The sequence below is a fragment of the Amia ocellicauda genome (assembly GCF_036373705.1).
Source record: "Amia ocellicauda isolate fAmiCal2 chromosome 11 unlocalized genomic scaffold, fAmiCal2.hap1 SUPER_11_unloc_1, whole genome shotgun sequence".
Lineage (NCBI taxonomy): Eukaryota > Metazoa > Chordata > Actinopteri > Amiiformes > Amiidae > Amia > Amia ocellicauda.
Window position 1 is genome coordinate 436,010 of NW_027102659.1, and position 9,419 is coordinate 445,428.

General features: G+C 45.1%; 2 non-coding genes across 2 annotated transcripts; both read left to right on the forward strand.

Annotated features, from left to right (window-relative positions):
- The first annotated feature begins 1,265 nt into the window (after window positions 1-1,265).
- On the forward strand, window positions 1,266-1,339 carry trnav-cac (transfer RNA valine (anticodon CAC)). The gene has a single exon. It is a non-coding gene; the product is annotated as a tRNA-Val (tRNA).
- An 892-nt stretch (window positions 1,340-2,231) lies between these two features.
- On the forward strand, window positions 2,232-2,304 carry trnav-cac (transfer RNA valine (anticodon CAC)). Its single transcript has one exon. It is a non-coding gene; the product is annotated as a tRNA-Val (tRNA).
- Window positions 2,305-9,419: the final 7,115 nt, after the last annotated feature.

The following is a 9,419-nucleotide window of genomic DNA, read 5'->3' on the forward strand; positions in this document are numbered from 1 at the left end:
TTGTTTCGTCCTGAGGGACCGGGGTCTGAGGTCTTGGAGAGTAACCACAGTCAAAGGGTTCCAGAGTGTATACAAAATCTGGGGAATAGAACCAGGGGTGATCCCGGGTTTGAAGAGGCCTGTAGAGCCTGTCGACGTCCGCAGCTTTCGGGTAAGACATTCTCTTTAATTTTAAACCATGAATGAATTGTTGCACCTTTTATCCTATCTCTTCACTACGTCACGACACACCGCCCTCTTAGAAGAGAGTAGCCCCTGAGCCGTCAGACCCCCCTCCAAAACCCCACACGTCGTCTGTCGTAGTTCTGCAAGCTTTCCCATTCACACCTTTCAAAACCCTGAGTCGGAGACTCCATTTCGCATTCTCTTGGACCCTCTTGCAAGCCTTCTAGAGTCTTATCCACAAGCCCCAGATCTCTCCAGGCCATCACCTTCAACCAGTCCTCATAAGAGTATTCAATTACCATCTCAAAAGGTTCCAACGTACCCTCCTTCTCTCCCAAAGCAAGAAGCTCCACTCCAACATAGCTGGGATCCCTTTTAAAGCGGTTACCCCGTCGAGCCCCCCAGAACAACACCCAGGAGCGTTCAATCTTCAAATTGGTGAGTACAGGAACCCTTGCCCGGGATTGTTTCTTGCGGGGTTTCATGTTGATGTCGCTGGACATGTTGAAGAAGCGGGATGTTTCAGAAGCTGAGAATTAAAGAGGTATTGCCTAAAAGAAGCGCGGGTTCTTAAATAGAGAGGAGAGTTTCGGGGCATTGCCTTCAGAGGGGTGGGGGTATTTATGGGTGGCCTTGTTGTTCAGGGTTTTATGGGTGCACACTTTCTGACGGATATGACGTAGGAATAATTAAGGAAATAACTCTACCTAAAATCACGCCCCCCAATTATGACGTAGGAATATTAATAAGCTTAGGGCATACGTCATAACAAAATAGGCCGCGCCCAAAAACCCCTACTATCTACTCTTATGTAGTTGAAGGCGCAGTATAGCTCTCATAGTCTGGTGGTGACGGAAGACCACCAGCCGTTTGAACAAGCCATTCAGCATCACCTTGTTGGGTTAAGTGCAGGCACTGTCAGAGCGCAGGGCGTCCTGCCTTTGAAAGAGTTTCCGAAGTGTCCTGATGTGCCCTTTAGCAATGCAAAATAGGTCAGTGAAAATAGAAACCTTTATCTCACAGGCTGGCCCACGGGAAACGCCTGTGCGCGTTTTATCAGCCTGCTTCGATGGGAGGCATTCGAAACGCCAGGACGGGTCGTTTTCCGTAGTGTAGTGGCTATCACGTTTGCCTCACACGCGAAAGGTCCCCGGTTCGAAACCGGGCGGAAACAACCCGCGGTGCACGCGTGCCAGTGCCATGTTACCCGTCGCCATCTCTCTGCCCCAAGGCCGGCCGTCATTTTCTCTTCCTCGGAGTGGCAAGAAATCCTGACCTTGAGAATAAACGATCGCAGAAGGGTAGCTTTGCGAGGCGCTGGAACTCACACTTTTAAAATCGATACATGTTGTAGCTGTTACAATACGACCGTAGCAGGATCAGCGACATTGCTGTTACTCTTATGTAGTCGAAGGCGCAGTATAGCTCTGATAGTCTGGTGGTGACGGAGGACCTCCAGCCGTTTGAACAAGCCATTCAGCATCACCTTGTTGGGCTAAGTGCAGGCACTGTCAGAGCGCAGGGCGACCTGCCTTTGATAGAGTTTCCTAAGTGTCCCGAAATTGGTGCACTCAGAGCGTCCGTCCGTCGACAGGTTGAAATAGTAAACGCTGGTGTAGCCACTTTTAATTGAAATATGATGATGATGATGATGATGATGTTGTTGTTCTTGTTCTTGTTGTTGTTGTTGTTCTTGTTTTTCTTGTTGTCGTCGTGGTCGCCGTCATTATTATTGTTAAAGTAAAGCAGTAGTTAGATTTGTTGCTACCGTAAGGTGTAGAAGGCACAATAGCTTTGTGATTGTCTGATGGTGGCACAAGACGAGCAGCAGCTGTTTGAACAAGCCATTGAGCATCACCTTGTTGGGGTAAGTGTAAGTCTTGTCATAGCTCAGGGCGTTCTTCCTTTGAAAGAGTTTCCAAAGTGTCCTGATGTGCCCTTGAGCAATGCAAAATAGGTCAGTGAAAATAGAAACCTTTATCTCACAGGCTGGCCCACGGGAAACCCCTGTGCGCGTTTTACCAGCCGGCTTCGATGGGAGCCATTTGAAACACCAGGACGGGTCGGTTTCCGTAGTGTAGTGGCTATCACGTTCGCCTCACACGCGAAAGGTCCCTGGTTCGAAACCGGGCGGAAACAACCCGCGGTGCACGCGTGCCAGTGCCGTGTTACCCCTTCGCCATCTCTCTGCCCCAAGGCCGGCCGTCGTTTTCTCTTCCTCGGAGTGGCAAGAAATCCTGACCTTGAGAACAAACGATCGCAGAAGGGTAGCTTTGCGAGGCACTGGAACTGACACTTTTAAAATCGATACATGTTATTGCGTTACAATACGACCGTAGCAGGATCGGCGACATTGCTGTTACTCTTATGTAGTTGAAGGCGCAGTATAGCTCTGATAGTCTGGTGGTGACGGAAGACCACCAGCCGTTTGAACAAGCCATTCAGCATCACCTTGTAGGGCTAAACGCAGGCACTGTCAGAGCGCAGGTCGTCCTGCCTTTGAAAGAGTTTCCGAAGTGTCCCGAAATCGGTGCACTCAGAGCGTTCGTCCATCGACAGGTTGAAATTGTAAACGCTGGTGTAGCCACTTTTAATTAAAATCTGATGATGATGATGTTGTTGTTGTTATTCTTGTTGTCGTCGTAGTCGCCGTCATTATTAATGTTAAAGTAAAGCAGTAGTTAGATTTGTTGCTACCGTAAGGTGTAGAAGGCACAATAGCTTCAGATTATTTTCATTGACTCAGAGCGTGTTGTGTGCATGTATTGTAAATAAGGCTATAACATCTGTTTTAAGTTCTGTAAAATTATTTTTCAGCCAGTCAACAGCAGTTATTTCCCAACGCTGAGGAGATAATCTGGAACAACGACGGTAAGATTTTTGTGTTTGCGCTCATGGGTTCTTATGTATGGGTGTGTGTGGTTTTGAAGAGGCTCATTAGAGTTATGAAAACGTTTTAATATATATTAATGCCGGTCTCTTTAATTACACAGATACTATCGAAAGGCCTGTGATTAATGTCTCCGAGGATCGACCAAGAGAAGTGGTTGTCCCTAGACAGGCTGTCTGCCGACCGGGTAAGAACTAAACCCCTGTTTGTTTGTATAACGTTTCTGTAAGATGTTTGAGTCCAGTTTTGTTAATTTTAAAAAATTATCCTGTCTAACAGTATTAAGAAACGTGGTTCGAGACAACGAAAGGCCTTCCACATCGAGGGCTTGTTTCGTTTTACCTACTAGAACAGTAACCTTTCAAGAATCTGAAAGGCCGTCAGCCCCGGTATCTGATAGCTGTGAGTATATATCTGCAGCCTGTAAGAGGTTAAAGCTTTTTATAAAGCGGTGTGGTTAAAGGTTAAACATGTCTCTTACCTTCACAGCGGTGCAAAAAGCTAAACCAGCCAAAAAAAATAAGAAACGATTATTCTGTGGAGGTAAGTAAGATCTTTCAAACTTTAATGTTTTTAAAAGGGCTTTGTTTGCCCGTTGAGGGCTAATATTTAAGCGATTTAAGCGTTTCCTATAGGGCGGGGGGTTCTGGGAAAGATCTTTAGAAGTCCGGACAGGTCTAGGCTTGTTTCTGGGGAACGTGTTTAGAAATGACCGATTGCCGTACCGTCTGGTTAGGAAGTAAAGCCGTCCGAAAGGGTTTAGTAAGTTGTTTGACTTATCTCCCGCTATTATACTTCTGTTTTAAAGTGGTTGTAGGAAAAGGCTTGAAGGTGTTCATTGTATTTAATATTTAAACAGATCGTGAAAACGTTTGTGAAACAGGAAGTCCCGGGATCAGGAATCGTTTACACTTGGAAGGTTCGTTTAAAAATGAAATGTTGTTGTGTGTGTGTGTGTTTTATTAACAATATTACAGTTTTTAAAGAAACATTTAAGAAACAGTTTATTTACAGTTTATTTACAGCGGCTTCTCTGTTTTACATTTATTATCAAGTCCTAATAAATATATTGTCTGTAAATAATATTGCGTTGTATTGAATGTCTAAGGCTATTTTCAAAGGTCTAAAAAAGCTAAAGGTTTTGAATGTCCTGGACATGTTGTTTTAAGTTTGATTTCTGTCGCCGTTTAAAGATGTAAATGTAATGTATATTTTTATTCTTCCCAAGACTCTTGGGATAGTCATTCTGTGGATGAGCTATTGAGAACAATTACCCCGTCTAAGTGGGATCAAACATCTTCCCCGGTGAGATCACCAAGAGGATCCCCCACGGTGGTCATGGAGACCCCCCAACATCTACTCAGGCCACAGCCTTCTGGGGGTAATTCAACACCCCAGATTCAGCCCGCCGCATTGTCGGGCGGAACAAATAGAGGCATCCAACAACCTCATGGGTCGCCGTCAGTCAGGGCTGACACACCACCCAACGACGGCCTGGTTTCAACATCGTTCCCCCAGACCCATTTCTTGGCTACAGAAACGCGGAACAGTACCCCGCGCTTGGCCAGGGTGTCACCGCAAGGGCCTTCTTGGTCTCCGTCCATGAGTATACGCTCGCTCCCTGCCTCCTTCGACCGAGATTTACCGGAGCGACCATCCTTTGAAGCTGAGCCAGGCCACCAGCCCCCGGAGCTACTTCCTGAAGGTCAGCATGAGTTGCTACATACTTTGTTACAAAATCAAAGACTTGTGTTAGTGGGGCAAAACCTGGTGATAGAGAGCCAAAACACCCTTATTAATACCCTTACTAACGAATTGTACAGTATTTAATGTTATAATAGACACAAAACGCCTTACTATTGTGGGTTGTTGGAAAAATAAAAAATAAATTAAAAAATGTCCTGACTTGGTAAAAGAACTCACAAACTAAAGGATTATGAACAAGCTAGGGCCCCAAAAAGACCTTCCCGAGAGAACATCCCCGGCCCTGTTGTGAACTCCTCTGATGTCCCAATGAACCTGGAACTATTACAAATGATAAATGATGTAAATAACCCCCAATTACCACCGATAGAATGTGAATTAACAGACTTACCGGTGAACCCCGACCTGTTACAGATGGTCAATGATCTAAATAACCACCTCCCACCGGTAGCGCTTATAGAGGCTCACCCCCTAGTTCACCCCGATTTGTTTGAAATGGTGGAGGCTTTGGAGGAGCTACCCCGACCAAATTCTGCCCCTATTATAAATGATTTGAGACAATTAGAACACAGGATGGCGGCAGAAGCAGCCATCACTATAGAGGAGGGTCTTGACATTAACCGGTTGGATATCTTTGAAGGACTTTTACAGGCTTTAAATGAGCCTCCTCAAAAAGGGGGTTTTGTAGATGTCAGCAGTGGGGGTGTTCGGAATGTGGAGGGTTCTGAGACTGATAAGGCTGTGGAGGACATGCTCTGTGAGAATGTAGGGGGTGAAGGCTTTGTTCAAAATGATGATGTGTCCAAGAGTACCAGTGATCCCGTGATTATAGATAGACCGGCCTATAACAATTTTGAAATGATTCAGCGTTTTAATTTTGCAGAACTTTTAAATTGTGACAATTATGCAGAAATATTTGTCAACATACACGAGGCCTTGCAAAAAATGCTTGAACAGGTTGCTGAAAGGGTCAGACCTCGAGATGTTGTACAGTTAGAACTCAGAGGGGATGATTTGTTTAGCAACCTATCTGTAATGCTGAGTGGAGATAATTTAGATGTCTGGCTAAAATCGAAGCGTTATTGCAAAGTAACGCAGCCATCTTAGCTGATGAAAGTCTGTCTCTGGTAATGAATGTGGTTCGTAACCCTGAGGGTGGGGCGCTTAGAAGACTGTCGAAATGCTTGAAGAACGTCATAATTAGGACCAAGCTCAGGCAATTAGTGGTGAGTTCCAGTGGGGACAATAAGCTCTGTTTTGCTTACAGTTTAATAAAACTACTCACCCCCGACATGCCTGAACCCCAAGCTCTGCAAGAGGCTTTAATGCTTCATCAGAGGGCCGGCTTAAACTCTCAACAGATGGTTGCCTTTTCAGACATCACCAAGTTTGAGGAGTTGTTGTCTTTAAAAATTGTTGTGTGGTACCGTTGTGAGGTAAAGGAAGTATTTGTGAAATTTCAGACACATCCTGAAACCTATACACAGACACTGTTTCTCTTCCTAAGTGATAGTCATTACTTTGGAATAAAGAGTTTGACGGCTTTTTTGGGTTGTTCGTATGTTTGTCATTGGTGTTATAAGGCCTTCAATGATAAGCTTAAGCACCGCTGTGACGGTTACTGTAACGTCTGTTTCAATCCGCAATGTCTTAAGGGTTTGGCCCCTACCATCCGATGTAAAGATTGCTTAAGGATTTGTCTCTCAGCGTTCTGTTTTTCCGAGCATAAGGTACAGAGGGCCGCTGCTGAGGGGGTTTAAAAACGGAGTTATTGTGATCAAACTAAATATTGCCCGCAGTGTTGCCTCCAGTACCGTTTTCATGAGGTTAAACCACACAAATATCTGGAGCCGAGATGCAGGATCTGTAATGCTGATTTAATGCTGATGGTCCGAACACCAGTGCTTTATTCAGCCGGTTAAAAAGGAGCCGCCGCACAACCGGTATGTCTTTTTTGATTTTGAATGCCGGCAAGAAAACGGGGTCCACGTTGCTAATTATATACACTGCATTGACATGTTGGATCGTGAGTGGTCAGCTAGCGGTGAGAGTTGTGTCAGGGATTTCTTTACGCGGTATCGCGGTCCAAAATACCTCAATTACACATTTGTTGCCCACAATGCTAAGGGTTATGATTCTTACATTTTGATGAAGTATCTGGTGGAAAATGGGGTGACCCCAAAAATAATAGCTCAGGGTAGCAAGATCATGTGTTTCACCGACGAAGCTTTCAACTAACGTTACATAGACTCGTTAAATTTCCTCCCCATGAAATTGAGCGCTTTGCCTAAGGCTCTGGGTTTTGAGGCTCAGAAGAAAGGTTGGTTCTGCCATTTTTTTAATACTAAGGACACTCAAAATTATCGAGGGTCCTACCCGCCCGCCTCTTATTATGGGGTTGATACTATGATGTCTCATGAGAGGGAGGAATTCTTTAAATGGTACAATACGGTTAAGGGAGGTGTTTTTGATTTCCGAGAAGAGATGGCCGCTTATTGTAAAAATGATGTGGTGATCCTTAAAGAAGCCTGTGTGCGTTTCCGCGCCGAGGTTATCAACACATCGGGTCTCGACCCTTTGCAAAGTGTGACCATAGCGTCTCTCTGCATGAAAATGTATCGGTCCAATTTCTTGCAGAAAAACACTATAGCGGTCACCACTTCTGACAACTATCGTGCTAGACAAAAGAACTTTTCGACTGTCTCCATACAGTGGCTGGAATACCTGAGTGCCCGGGATAACATCTTCATCAGACATGCTTTAAATCAAGGGGAAGTCAAAATGGGGCCTTACTACTTAGACGATTTTAGCGACGTGTCCGGGCGGCGTACCGCTTATGAGTTTGCAGGTTGTATTTACCATGGCTGTCCTCAGTGCTTCGACCCAAACACCTTTAACCCCGTAACACAAAAACTCTGCGGTGATATGTACTATGATTTCCAGGAACGAATTGAAACTTTAAAAAACACCTATGGTTTGAACGTGCTGGTGATTTGGAAACACGAGTGGACGACCCTGAAGCAACAGGATGCGGGGGTACAACGGTTTATGGAAACCTTGGACTTTCCTGAACGTCTAGAGCCCCGGGATGTGTTATTTGGGGGTCGTACCAACGCCCTCTGTTTACATTATGAGGTAAAGGAGGGTGAGAGAGTAGATTACTATGATTTCACCAGTCTGTACCCTTATGTCAACAAGACCAAAATGTACCCGGTGGGGCGTCCAACCATTGTTTATCGTGACTTTCTCGAAATCGGACATTACTTTGGTTTGATCAAAGTCACCATGTACCCTCCTCGCGAGCTGTTCTTACCCGTGTTGCCTTACAGGTGTTCGGGAAAATTGATGTTCCCTCTGTGTAGAACGTGTGTGGAAACTGAAAATCAAACTACCTCTTGTCTGCACAGTGATGAAGAGAGAGCGCTGACGGGTGTCTAGTGTAACATTGAGCTTGACAAGGCGGTGGAGAAAGGTTACAGAGTCGGTAAGGTGCATGAGGTTTGGCATTTTTCTGAAAAATCTGATACTCTTTTTGCTGATTACATTATGACCCATCTGAAAGGGAAACAGGAGGCATCGGGCTATCCCTCATGGTGTGTTGACTCCGCGGCCAAAGAGCGATACGTTCAGCAATATTTTGAAAAGGAAGGGATCCGTCTAGAGCCGGGGAACATAACTGTAAACCCCGCCAAGAGACAAATGTCCAAACTGATTTTAAACAGTCTGTGGGGTAAGTTTGGGGAAAGAAATTACCGTCTAAACACAACCTTGATTAAAACCCCTGAACAGTTTATAGAATTTATGTTTTCCAAACAACATGCAGTATCACACTTTCAATTCTTAAATGACCACGTGGCACAGGTCCAGTGGAGGGCCCCTAAAGATTTCCCCACCAAACAGGGGAACGTTAATGTTTTCATAGCGGTTTTTACCACGGCTTACGCCCGGCTTGAACTGTACAACTTAATGGATCAGTTGCAGGAACGCACGCTCTATCATGATACTGACTCTGTAATCTTTGTCACCAGGCCAGGGGATTGGGTCCCTCCCCTCGGGGACTACCTTGGGGAGTTAACGAGCGAACTAGATCCTCAGGACCACATAGTGGAGTTTGTTTCAGGGGGTCCTAAGACTTACGCATACAGAACGGCTGCGGGTAAGACCTGTATGAAAGTTAAGGGTTTCACTCTGAACCATTGTAACAACAAGCTCATTAACATCAAGTCTCTGACGACCCTGGTAGAAAGTTTTGTAACCAAGAAAGACGCGCCTCCTCGTGAGATTATTACAGCCGGAAATCAGATCTATCGCAATAAAAAGGGGTACACGTTGGAAAATAGATCACTAAACAAACGATTCAGGGTGGTGTACAATAAAAGAGTGTTGAAGACTGATTATACCACTCTGCCTTATGGATATTAGCGGTGGTTTTGATAACAGATTTCAACACCCTTTCTCCTGTATTATAGCCGGTCCCTCCAATTCGGGGAAGAGCTATCTTATAAAGAACATCATAGAAGATGTGGACGCAACCGTGTCCCAAGCTCTTGACAACATAGTGTGGTGTTACTCTTGCTGGCAACCTCTCTACGATGATTTGGCTTCGAAAAAAAATAATCTGAAATTTGTGCAAGGTCTCCCCGCCTCGTTGTGTGACGAT